The 13841-nt window shown below is 39.8% G+C and overlaps 1 protein-coding gene across 1 annotated transcript in view; it reads right to left on the bottom strand.

Annotated features, from left to right (window-relative positions):
• The window catches only part of LOC118669430 (ESX-1 secretion-associated protein EspI-like), a 244270-nt gene that overhangs the window by 208249 nt on the left and 22180 nt on the right, over nucleotides 1–13841 (bottom strand). The window lies entirely within an intron of this gene.

Here is a 13841-nt window from a genome sequence, read left to right as displayed (position 1 = left end):
CTATTGCTCCCATTTTACCCTTAGGATTGTTCCATACTTATAAATAGTTCTTCAAAAACCATGGACAGAGAATTGTGAATTCTAGAGTTTTTTCCTTCTTCAGAAAATTTAGCTTTTCTGAGAATTTCAAACTTCCTTTTGAAAACTATGGATACTTAAGTCAGACCTCATTTGTCATATTGCTACCCACTGCCTTCTTCAAATTGTTCGAGTCCATCTGGAGTTTCTCAAAATCCTTCAGTGAGTTTTCTTTTATTGTTTTATTTTTTAAAAAACTTCTCCAGCCTAACCGGTGTGGCTCAGTGGATAGAGCGTCAGCCTAAGGACTGAAGGGTCCCAGGTTCGATTCCGGTCAAGGGCATGTACCTTGGTTGCGGGCACATCCCCAGTAGGGAGTGTGCAGGAGGCAGCTGATCGATGTTTCTCTCTCATCGATATTTCTGACTCTCTATCCCTCTCCCTTCCTCTCTGTAAAAAATTAATAAAATATATCTTTTAAAAAAATATTAAAAAAAAAAAACAACTTCTCCAAACAACTGTGTCATCAAACTGCCTTCTCCAATGTAGGGGTTTTATTTGTTGTTGTTTTTTCAAATTTAAGATTAATTTTTAAAAGTATACATCTATATATATAAAAGGCTAATATGCTAAGTGTCCCTCCTTCTGTCTGACCAGTTGCTATGATGCGCACTGACCACCAGGGGGAAGACTCTCAACACAGGAACTGCTGCGCTGCAGTGACTTGGCAGCTCCCCAAAACCAGAGAGGAGGGAGCCCAATTCCTCACGGGACCACATGATTCCATCTTCAGCCGTGGGTTATGTTGTTGCTGGAGCACTGTCGGCCCCGAATCTGGTTTACTGCACACTTGCGTTTGCGTTCCACACCCTATATGACAGCAACTTTGCAGAGTGCCCTCTTGCACTCGGGGACCCCTCGGGGGGTGTCAGAGAGCCAGTTTTGTCCTGATCCCTGAAGGCCAGGCCAAGGGACCCCACCTGTTGGAGGGACCCTGCTCACTCTGCAGACACCTGGGAGGGACTGCGGGAGGTTGGCTCCAGGGCATGTCTTGCCCAGTCCCGCCCCACCGCCACCTTCTAATTAATTTCCTTTCAATGTGCACGGATCCATGCACCTGGTCACTTGTTTCATATGAAAGTTTTATCTCATAAAACGTTTATAATTTCTTATATGTAATGCTTTCAATTTAGATTATCCATTATCATGAATCCATCTGATTCCAAACCTCTGATTCCAAACCTGCCTTTTTTTCCTGTCCTAGGCTGGATGTAGACTATAACTGTCTGCATGGGGAGGAGCTGAAATCAGAATACTAGGGAGACCAGTTTCAGCTATCACAGATGATTCCAAGAGGCACTCAGCACTATGACTATGCTTTTCAAATGTAAGTGAGAACATAAGCTATATGAACATCTTTCAAGAGTTTTTTCACATAAAGTGTATTTCATAACACTAAAGATTTAACTACTAACAAGCTACACCTGTTACTTAACTACTCATGAGTCCTTTGAAGCAACATCAATATTTCAGCTTCCAATTTCCATTCTTTGTTGAACTTCCTGTTGAATGCATTAAGCACACCAGCAGTTGGACATTCTTAAAAGTTCACTTTAGATGCACTCTCTCTTCTACTATAAAAAATGACTAGTCCCATTTAGCATACCAAAGCTTCCAAGTTTTGTCCTTGTTTGTGATAGTATCAAGTTGTGGTGAGTCACTGGTTTGTCCTGTAAAGTACTTTGTTTCCTGGTTATGCCAGGTTGGATTCCTGTGATTCACACCTTTAATATCTGGAGTGTCCAGATTCATATTTACAGAGAACAGCCTATTAAAAGCTTTACCTAGGGCCCTGGCTTGTTTGGCTCAGTGGATAGAGCGCCATCCTGCCGACTGAAGGGTCCAAGGTTTGATTCCAGTCAAGAGCACATGCCTGGGTTGCGGGCTCGATCCCCAGTGGGGAATGTGCAGGAGGCAGCTGATCAATAGTTCTCTCTATCATTGATGTTTCTCTCTCTCTCCCCCTCTCTCTTCCTTTCTGAAATAACAAAAACATTTTAAAAACTCAATGGAAAAATATCCTCAGGTAAGGATTAACAATAACAATAAAAAAGCTATTAAAAAAAAAAAAAAGCTTCACCTAGAGATACTGGCCAGGAGCACTCAGACCACATTCTGGCACCAATGATTCTCAGCAAATGGCAAAGTAGGTATGGTGTGCTATTGGTGCCTTCCCAAAGCCCACATCTTTGCCTCTTCCCATGTCCTTTCTCCTCACCTGCAGTTTTTTGTTTTGTTTTTTTCCAGTGAAGAACTACTGAGGTTGCATGAGGAGGCATTGATAGAGAAGGGAACTGTTGTGGAGTGACTCTGGCAATAAGTGATCTCTTGGGTCTGGGACTACTTGAATGTTTATGTGCCCAGACACAAACTTTAAAAGAGAGGCCCTCAGGGAAGGGGTCTGTGGGAACAAGATAAGAGAGAGAAGATGTGCGGAAAGGAGGAGCCCTGATGAGACGTATACCCTCAGGAGCAGAAAAGGGCCATCTACATTTCTGGGTACCAGGTAAGAATAAAGTTGCACACTAGGTAAGGTTTTTGAAGACTTCATAACTTTCTCATGTTGTTATTTTTTAAATTCCCTTCTGTTTTTCCATGGTGCTCCCAACCAAACCCTTACAACTGAAAGGGCCTGTGAGCTTATTTTCATATACAGAAAAACAGGGATATATCCCACTCCACATTCACTCTTGCAGGGAAATGAGAACCAAGAAATGGAGTAGGTGTTAATAGCTCAGAAAAGAAGAGAAAGCAAGCTGAATTTCTTGGACCTACGGGAAGGAGAAAAAGGTTCAAAGTCATTTAGAGTCTGGCTGGGAAGAGAGCCTTAGAATTCCTTAGGGCAGTACAATCCTCCATCCCCAGTGCCTATTCTCTCCTAGTGTTCCTGTTTTCAAATTATCTTTCCTGCATATCCTTAATCCAAATTCCCATTCGGGCAAAATAGGAAGAGGGAGTGCCTGGGCCACCATGGCAAAATCAAGGAAGGTTTTGCAGAAGAGGAAGACACAAATGAGCTCCTTAATTTGCCATCATCTCTAACAAAATTCTTTTATGATTGCATCCTTCTGGTTCAGCATCATGGAATCACTAGAGCTAACATAATTTTTCAAAACGAATAGCTACTTTCTATTTGATTTTTGGAGGGAGGAGGTAGGGCAGATCTAGTTCCAGGAGAAATATCCAGTGGAAGAAATTCTGAGAGGCTCCTAACTGCACATCAGAGCCCATGATTTCCTTGCATTTATTCCTGAATGTGATTATATTAGCCAGACACAAACGGCAAACATTTCATGTTAATGACTACAGTTTGTGTTTCCTTTACCTTACCAATGCAGGTATCTGTATCGTCTCCTTCCATTCTTTTTATTTGTTTATTTGTATTGATTTCAGAGAGGAAGGGAGAGGGAGAAAGAGATAGAAACATCAGTGATGAGAGAGAATCATTGATCGGCTGCCTCCTGCATCCCCATCCCCCCCCCCCCGCCCCCCGCCGCCACCCAATAGGGATCTAGCCTGCAACCCAGGCATGTGCCCTTGACCGGAATTGAACCCGGGACCCTTCAGTCCGCAGGCCGATGCTCTATCCACTGAGCAAAGCCAGCTAGGGCTTCCTTCCATTCTTTTAATTATTCAGCATTAATGAAAATTATCTTTGCAATACTTTTTACCAATACTGAATTTTTTATGTCACTTTCACACATATTAGGAAACAAAGACCCTCAATCAGCCCATCAGAAGCAGGAAATCTCTTCTTTCAATACTCTCATGCCATCTCCAGCCCTGAGTATTCTTTTGATCTAACTACACATATGCCTTCCATTCTTCTGGGATGTCCTGCCAAGGGAATCTTGAGTAACACTCTGGCTATGCCCTATTTCTTGCCCTAGCTCCCCTTCCTCCTATCTGAGCTGGTGACTAGAAGGAACTATGAGAGTATGGCCTGCCCTTTGAGGGTAGGTCCCTATAGAGTTCCGGTTGTGAGGATGACCTCTGCAGTTTAATAGCCTGCATTAGAATCCTTGCCTCCTCCACTAATTATGTAGTATTATCTTGAGCAAATGTCTACATTTCCAAAGCTATAAAATGGGAATCACAAATCCTTGACATGGCCAGGCTAACGGTGGTACAGACCTGACTTCTGCTAAAGTAACAATTGATATAATAATCTCCAGTTGGGTGATTCACTTACAGAGCAAAGACAACTGACAGCCCTAATCTTGAGTGGGCTCTTCATCTGAATGGGTGGAGACCATTTCCAGCCAGCACAGCACTTACCTCACACCTAATTGTTAAAGTCAGATATTGCCAGCCTACCAGAGATATTCCAAGGCTTTATTTTCTTAATATGAAGAAGAGCTGGTTCATGGTTTTCAGCTTTAAAAGATATGGGTACCAATCCCCAGATCCACACCTCCAGTTATTCATATCTGTGAGTTGGAATGTCACTTCCAAGGCTAGGTTATAAGACATTTTGGCTTCTGCTTTGCTCTCTCTTGGATCAGTCTTTCAGAGGATGACAGCTACTATGGCTTAAGGAAGCCTTGTGAAAACACTGACGGGGCAAGGACCTGAGGCTTCTTGCCAAGAACAATGCATGTCAGCCATCTTGGAAGTGAATTCTCCTATCCTAGTCAAGCCTTCTGATGACTTCAGCCCTGGCCAACATGTAGCTTATGAGAGACTGAATCAGAACCATCCAGCTAAGCTGCTCCCACATTCCTGACCCTTACAAACTATCTATATATATAAAAGCCAATGCTACCGGTTGACCATTCAACCGCTGGACCAGTTGACCAGTAGTTATGGCGTGCACTGACCACCGGGGGGAGATGCTCAATGCAGAAGCTGCCCCCTGGTGGTCAGTGTGCTCCCACAGTGGGAGAACCGCTCAGCCAGAAGCCAGGCTCATGGCTGGGCTGGCGAGCACAGCTGTGGTGGCAGCACTACTGAGTGGCCACAGCAGCAGGCGCAGAGGCGCTGGGATGAGCAGGAGCCGCACAGTGCTTGGCCCCAGCTCAGGCTCCTCCCCGGCCGCTTGCCGCTTCACACACTGCTACATCCCTCGGAGATGTCGAACTGCTGGTTTCAGCCCCTGCCTGGATCAGGCTGGAACCTGCAGTCCAACATCCCTGGAAGGGTCCCTGATTGCAAGAGGGTGCAGGCCAGGCTGAGGGACATCACCGGTGCACGAATCCATGCACTGGGCCTCTAGTGAGTTAATAAGTGTGTGTTATTTTAAGTTGCTAAGTTTGAGGTAGCCCTGGTGGGCATACAGCAAGACATAACTAATACAAAACACTTTCTCTCTTTTGATCCTCAGCCCCCCAGAGCCAAAATCTGTGTTTATATTTCTGCCCAGAAGTAAATATGTCCAATCAGAGCCTATTCTGTAGTAATAACAGTACCTATTTCATCAGGATGGGAGGATAAAGCAGGATAATACATGTAACTAGTGTGTGCCTAGCACATAGTAAGCACTCAACCAATGCTAGTTACCACTATTATACAGAAACATAGGCTATGGGTGGTTGCTCTGGATCTTGATGTCTGGGGGGCTTAGGACATAGCATAATGAATGAAGACTTAGAGTTAAGGCAGGGAAGGAAATTCTAAGATGCTTTCTCCCACTCCTAGTAGCTCTCAGGGATCAGGCCTCTACCTGCAGCATCAAGGGCTCCCTTCCACAGGGTAGAAATATGATCTACTCTTAGAGAAACTACTTTGATTAGACCAACTGTTTAACTCAGTTAAAGGCTCTGCTGGATCCCTGCATTATTGTTGTTCCATTTGTATGAATAAAGAGGATATCTAAGCAATTTCAATATTTTCTATGTTATTTCTGATAAGGAAATGAGACATGAATGTACTTGTTTGACTAAAATCCCTTAGTGCTTTAGGACTTTGAATCATTTCAAAAGTCTCCTCTGAGGTAAACGAGTCTCTCTACCCAAGGAGGTATTGCAGCATGAAGTTCAGGTCAGAGTACATGTAGGAAAGACGCTCCACAGTTACCTACAAGTTTCACTGATTGTGTGTCCACAACCCACTTGGTTTGAGCTTCCTCACAGCTTAAGATGGGAACAGTACAGTCATCTGGAGCCATCTGTACTAAATGAGAGCCATCTGCTTTGCATGTGCCCTTTCTACTTGGACAAATAAAAACAATCACCCTACATGAAAACCCACTAATTCATAGTCTTTCAAAGACACTCAGCCCCATCTTGGAGCAGTAAGCACCTCTGACAACAATTCTTTGGGTATCAAGAATGGATCACCTAGAGAAAACCTTGAAAGTATCTAGAATGTTTGTGCATTTCCACAAGAAAAATACTCCTGATTCCGTGTGTGTGTGTGTGTGTGTGTGTGTGTGTGTGTGTGTGTGTAACTTTTCTCTTCCTATCTGACTATAATCAGATTACTCAGATGATGTATAAAGAATGGGTGAACAATTATTGACATGAGCCCTGGCTTTAAAGCACTAAGTTTTGGCCATAATGATACTGGTTTAAAATAATATATGAATTGTTATACTCCTATTATTATCTATATTCATAACATGTTTCCTTATCTTCTTAGATAATTAGGTTTAAAGTATTAGGGACCTGGGAGTGGTGGGTAAATGAATTGAATTCATTCAATTAACAAGTATTATTGTGCTTACTATATGTTGGCTTGGTAGCAGCACTGGGATGCAGGGGAGATTTTATATTTATTGAGGACAGACTTTGACTTTTTCACTTTTGCCTCCTTCAGAAGTTACTATATGTGTGTGTGTGTGTGTGTATATATATATATACATATATATATACACATATATGTATATATATGTGTATAGATAGATAGATAGATAGATAGATAGATAGATTGATTGTTAACATTATCTGCAGTATTGCATTAATTTGCACAATATTTATTAAGGACAGAGTTTTATCATTTTTATGCTATATGCATTATAAAGCTTAGGCAGTTCACCCAGGGCAACTGTATTTAGTTCTTTCTGTCAAAGATTATTGTGTCAAAACAAATAAAACCAAGAAAATACCTACTTTGAGAATCAATGTTATTGTAGTCACTGTGCTATAAAATTAGTCACTTCAACACTATAGAAGAAATAAATAAGAATGGTTAAGAAGTAGCCAAATACTCAGGCTTGTGAAAGCCTGGGAATTGCTTATTTGAAAACAGCAGGTGGTGAGAAAGCTCCAACATCAAAAAGAGAATCACAAAGGCAAAGGTTTATAGCTTTGGCACAGCCCTGACTTTAAGAAATCTTTGTAGAGGGCAAAGGGCACTAGGGTAACTACTGCTTTAAAAAATCTCCCTAGAAACGCTATGAAGGAGGGAAGAGAGAGACAAACCTTATAATATAAACACATGTACATACATGCATGCACATATCTACATACACATACATGAGTATATACATGTATATAAATAGAATATGGCTGAGGGAAAGTAATGGGGATAAATAAGAAAGGGAGTCAAAGGGAAACTGAATCCCTGCCCACCTCAGGATTTTGAAAGGCTCTACTTGGCTTGTTGAAGTAAGCAGGTCACTGCAGGGAAGAGCAATCAGAAAGAATTCATACCTGCTAAACCTGTTTTGTTTTTTCTTTTCTTTTAGTTTGCCTACCACTAAGCAGCAGAATGAGTAGAAAGGGCGGTTTAGCCACTGGTACTCCTGGAAAGTTAGTCACTTTAGAGTCCATAATTTTGAAAAAAATAAAAGGTTCCCTGGGTTTTTTCCTTATTCCAATAATTTAAAATGGAAGTTTCATGAGAGCACGAACTTGCTCATAGCTATGATCCCAGCATAGAGAATAGCACATAGTTGGTCCTCAATAAATACTATTGTTGATTTAATAAATGGATGAATCAAAGGATCAAAGCAATGAGATCAATGAATAGTGAGTGTTTCCTTTAAGAATAAAGAAAAATATAAGACATAATTGCTGCCTTCAGGAAGCTTTGTAACCAGATAGGGTCACAAAGTTAATAATTAAAAAGTAGTTGGAGGAGGTTTGGAGGGCTGGGTGAAAAAGGTGAAGGGATTAAGCAAAGGAAAAAAACCCTCATAGACACAGACAATAGTATGGTGGTTACCAGAGGGAAAGGGAGCTGGGGGAGGTAGAAGAGGGTAAAGGAGAGATAAATAGAGATGGAAGGAGACTTGACTTGGAGTGGTGAACACACAATGCAATATGCAGATGATGTATTATAGAATTGCACACCTGAAATCTATATAATCTTATTAACCAGTGTCACCCCAATAAATTCAATAAAAAAGGAAATAAGTAAATAAAATGCTTCTGTAAGGAAAAAAAATAGTTGGAGAACAATATGTAACAGTAGCAATAATGATAGCTAGGTTGGAAGTGGTTTAGTCTATTATGCTCTTAAACAGAAAGATGTTGCTGAGGCAAGCCTTAAAGAATTGATAGAATTTAAATAACTCTGCCTGCTTATAAACCCCACTATTCCAAGTGGCACTTGGGGTTTAGGGCACATCCTCAGAATCTCTTGGGCTGGTTATAATAATTTTAACATTTAAGAATGTGTTAAATCTATCTGTCAGATCCACCTGCAAATACAGCACCATTTTCATTAGGAGTGGAAGAAAGAAGACAAAGAATGACTTTATAGTATGGGTATGATGACCATATATTTGGAACTCCAGCTCCATATTTGAAATTGAGACTATACAAACAAACAAAAAAACCCCACAAAAACAAACAAAAAAACCCCGTGCTCAATAAATTGCAAATTGTCTGATAGAGACCCCAAGACCCCCTTTTCACTCATTGCAGGGAATGTGTTATTGCTCTGCACAGTGGACTCCAGTTCTCTGCTGCAATGAATACTTCAGGGAAGTTAGCTTTCAGAGAGATGCTTGCCGATAACTTAAAGACTGACTTGGGTTGCAAACTTATCTCCAGGTAGCCCTTTGCAGCTTAAAGTTGAAAGATCAATGGATTGAATGGATAAAAGTGATGTTTTGGTCTAATCTGAATGGAGTGAAGCTGTAAACCTGAACAGAGTGTGAAGGATTCTCTAACTTCTCAAAGAGGCTTTGCAATACCACTACACATGCTGCCATGCCTTTGCCCTCCTGGTTTAGCTTAATACAATGTTTTACAGGAATATGCTTAGATGGCAAGCATTTTTCTTTTCTGCTTTGTTGGCCTGTCCTTAAGTCAGGTTGCAACAGAAATGAGTGTTTGTCTGTTATCCCAAGAACAGGCTTTGTTGAATTTAATGGAAAAAGGGGTCACATTAGGACTCTTTAAAGCCATGAACAAGTAAGTATCCTGATATTAAAGCAGTATACAGCACAATATCTTCTAAAGATCTTCATGTTTTGCACTGTTCTTAAAACACTAAAACTAAAAGACAAACCTTTTTATTGAAAAAACAAAACAGGCACAGAAAACCACACAAATAAATGTATAACTTGATGAGTCATTAAAGTAAATACTTTTGTAACCACCATCAAAGCCAAGAAATAGAACTCTGCCAATCCCAATCCCCATGCAGAAGCCCCTCCATAATACCTATTCCAAAGATAACCCCCACTCTCCCAAAAAGTAACCACTATTCTGAGTATTACAATCTGGCTCTTTTTACAATATTAACACCGAAGTGTAACAAAACATCCAATTATGCAACCCTAGACTATTGTTTAATCTTATCTGTTTGTTAGGAAAGTTTTTCCTTTTAAATCTCTTTTAATCTATAGGTTCCTCCTCCAGTTCTTTTCTTTACACCCTATCTGTTGAAGAATCCAGACTGTTTAACCTGCACATTCTCCTACACTCTGAATGTTGCTGACTGAATACACACAACGCAGTTCAAGTTTCTCTGTCCTCTTATCTTCCGCATATTGGCAGCTGGATCCAGAGGCATGATCAGATTCAAGTTTGATCCTTTGGGAAAACTAGGTGCTATGATTTGAATGTTTAAGTGTTGTCCCCCCCACTCCCCCCTCCCCCTCCCCCCCCCCCCCACACAAAAATTTGTAAGTTGAATCCTAACTCCCAAAGGTGATGGTATTAATAGGTGGAAACTTTTGGGGGTGATTAGGTCATAATGGGATTAGTACCTTTATAAAAGGGACCCCAGAGAGCTCCTTTGCACTTCCACCATGTTGAGGACACAGCGAGAAGATGACCATCTATGAAGTGTAAAGCACGCTCTCACTAGAACTCAACCATGCTGGCACCCTGATCTTAGACTTTCAGCCTTCATAACCGCAATAAATATCTGCTGTTTATAAGCCACCCCGTCTGTGGTATTTTGTTATAGAAGACTAAATGGACTAAGACACTAGGTATTGATATTTTCTTTCACTGGAAGGCACATATCTAGTTGTCTCTCTTTTTGTGATGTTCACAGCTCAGTGTCTATATCCATTAATTTGTTGAGAGTTGAAAATTATGGTACTCCAATTCAATCATATTTTTTCATTTTATTGGTTGGCGCATGCGCGCGCGCGCGCGCACACACACACACACACGCACGCACGCACATGCATCAACTTTGAAGCTCAAGCTGCAATTGTCCTATCTTTTCTTTCACCAAAGGTTGGCTCCTGGGTCTTCAGACATGACACTGGTAAATCTTGATAACTTCCTCACTATCTAGTATAACATTTTTATTTTCATTCTGTTTACAGGTATCCCCAGCTTTTTGAAAGTTCACTTTACGCCACTTTGCTTTTACAAAAGACCTATATTAGTACCTGTTTTACTAAACAAAAAAAATCCAAAGAGGATTTTTGCTTTTTTTAAAAAAAGTGGAAATAGTGTTCAGTGTTTGTTTTTGCAGTGAGCTGTTGTAGAGCACCCAGAGCAGTGAGAGTGCTACCCCCAAGTTCCTTCCCCAGGAACTACATTCAGCATCTCAGTAGCTTTGACCTGTGTCTGTGAGCATCTGTGCTTTATTTTGCTTTACTTTGTGCATCTGTTAGCAAGATGTGTCTTAAGGTAATTGCTTCAGTTTATACAAACCATTTCAACTATGAAAGTTTTCATAGGAATGCTTTGCTTTCAGATGGGGAAAACCTTATTTACTGCTTGTTATGGGTTGAATTTTACAGGTTGGTATCTTAACCTCTCCCTCCTCAGAATGTGACTTTTTGGGAGAAAGGATCTTTACAGAGGTAATTAAATTAAAGTGAGGTTATTAGAGTGGGCTCCAATCTAATATGGCTCATGTCCTAATAAAAAAAAGGGGAAATTTGGATGCAGAGATACATATAGAGAGAACAAGGTGAGAAAACTGGAATAGATCCTTCCTTTATAGCCCTCAGAAAGAACCAACCCTGCCAAAACCTTGATTTTGGATTTCTAGCTTCCAGAACTGTGAGACAATAAATTTATGTTGTTTAAGTCACCTGGTTTGTGGTACTTTGTTATAGCAGCCCTAGAAAACGAATACACTACCCAAAAGCTGAAATCAGCCATTTCTCCATGAAACTCAGGTTTCTTTAGGGAGAGACAGTAGTATGGTATTCCAAGACCACAGTCTGGCTGTTAGGATGCTCATGGCTACAGGACTGCTCACTGTTTCTGGGCCTCTTCAGTGGACAGAGATATGCAAAATAAAAAAGAAAACCTCCTTCAAAAGACTTTTTTCTTATAAAATAAAATAACAGACAGATACAGAAAAACATACCTTTTTAAACATAAATACCTCTGAATTAATATTGATATTTCTAATTCAAATTCAGGACTATGGGTTTTTTATTTATCTTCGTTCTCAACAACAGAGGGTAGCCCGGCCGGCATGGCTCAGTAGTTGAACATCAACCTATGAGCCAGGAAGTCACAGTTTGATTCCCAGTCTGGGCACATGCCCACGTTGCAGGCTCAACCCCCAGTAGGGGGTGTGTAGGAGGCAGCCAATCAATGATTCTCTCTCATCATTGATCTTTCTCTCTCTCCCTCTCTTTCCTTTCTGAAATCAATAAAAATATATATTTTTAAAAGAACAGAGGGTAAAATAGGTGGCAGGAGCACTCCAAAATGAATTAGGATATACAACCTATTGTTTAGTAGTTTTAATTTTGATGTTTTCTTAGAGAGTTCATATAATTAAAAGTCTAAATGTATAAATATATACCACCAAATAATACTCATTCATAGTAAAATAAACTTAAACAAATGAATAGTTCAAAAGTACAAACAGCAGGGTTATGTTACGTTTGGATATGGATGAGTGTTAAAATTTCTGTATTAGTTATTGTCATGAATTGGAAATATTGATTGAAAATAACTACTTTTTAAAACAAATCTGAAAATCAGCTAAGAGCAACAACTAATTCAATCAGTTTATAAATAGCTTTCTAAGTGAGCTAGAATATTTTAATGCAAATTTGTGTGAATTAACTAGGGAATAAAATCTCTGGTGATGATAAAATATTGAACTAACAAATGATAAAGGGTTTTTTTTAAAAAAAAAAAACAAAAAAAAACAGCACAACAAGAAGGACAGCTCTCCATAACAACAAAAAGAAATAACTACAAGATTAAAATAACCTAACAGCAAACAGAACATATCATTAATAGAGTCCTTCATTATCTAGCACAGCCTATAATGGAGAAAACAGCAAGTGTAATTCTGTTATCTTACCACAGGCAGTACAAATACCCTGTAAAATCCATCTCTTCATTTTCTGGTTGAAAAGATCATTGTAGAAAAGGACTGCCAGGGAGTAGAGGTCATGCTGATTTATTGGCAATTAAACCTGCAGGATTTCTGCACTCCTTTCAAAACAAAGTATCTGAGGCTATTCAGCTAGGATGATTACATAGTGGGCTATCTACTAAAACTGAGGCATCTTTCTGTTAGTGCACAGCAGATACAATTGACGTGGCTGTATTTAGATTACTGCTATTATTTTGTGCAGATTCTTGTATCTTCCTCAAATCACCTAGGACCGAAGAATTACCTTGTTAGTCAGTTTAATAAAGCAGAATCTTACCAAGTGGTATATACTAGTAGTTCTGCTTGGAAGTATAACTTTGGTACAAATATGGACTCATTTAAAGCAAGCAAATGTGTTACTGAATCTAAATAATCTGTCTGTAGTGCTTCAGCCCTAGCATTCTGAAATGATTTGAAATGATTTTTTGAAGTTTGATACTTGTTATGAACTGAATGTTTGTGTCCCCTCAAAATAAGCACTCATATGCCCATTTATTTTAAAAAATAAAATATTACACAAACTGTTGAAGTCTCCTTCCCAGTTGTATTCAACTTTGTCATGGTCAGGGTTACCACTACTGTAAATTTTATTTTTTCCCACATAATAAATGATATGTAGCACAGTAGATCCAACATGGGTTTGAACTGTGTGGGTCCACTTATATGCACATTTTTTCAATAAATATACAGTTGGCCCTCCGTATCCCTGGGTTTTGCATCTGCAGATTCAATAAACCATGGATCGAAAACAGTATTTTTGATCTGCCATTGAGAATCCACAGATGTAGAGGGTTAACTGTATGCTCTGTTCTACACAATTTTATATAAGGGACTTGAGCATCCCCAAATTTGGGTATTCTCAAGGGTTCCAGAACCAATTTCCCACAGATACAGAGGGACAACTGTATTGTGGTATATTTTCACTTCATATATGTGACATAAAGAACTGTTTTGCATGTTTTTAAACTTTACATAGAAATCATTCTGAATACATTCCTCTGTAATTTACTTATATCCCTCATCAATGTTTTCGAAATTTATTCATGTTGATGTAT

The sequence above is a fragment of the Myotis myotis genome, unplaced genomic scaffold, assembly GCF_014108235.1.
Source record: "Myotis myotis isolate mMyoMyo1 unplaced genomic scaffold, mMyoMyo1.p scaffold_m19_p_14, whole genome shotgun sequence".
In the NCBI taxonomy this organism is placed as follows: Eukaryota; Metazoa; Chordata; class Mammalia; order Chiroptera; family Vespertilionidae; genus Myotis; species Myotis myotis.
Note: the sequence above shows the minus strand (reverse complement) of the source record. Positions and strands in the feature narration are given on the sequence as shown.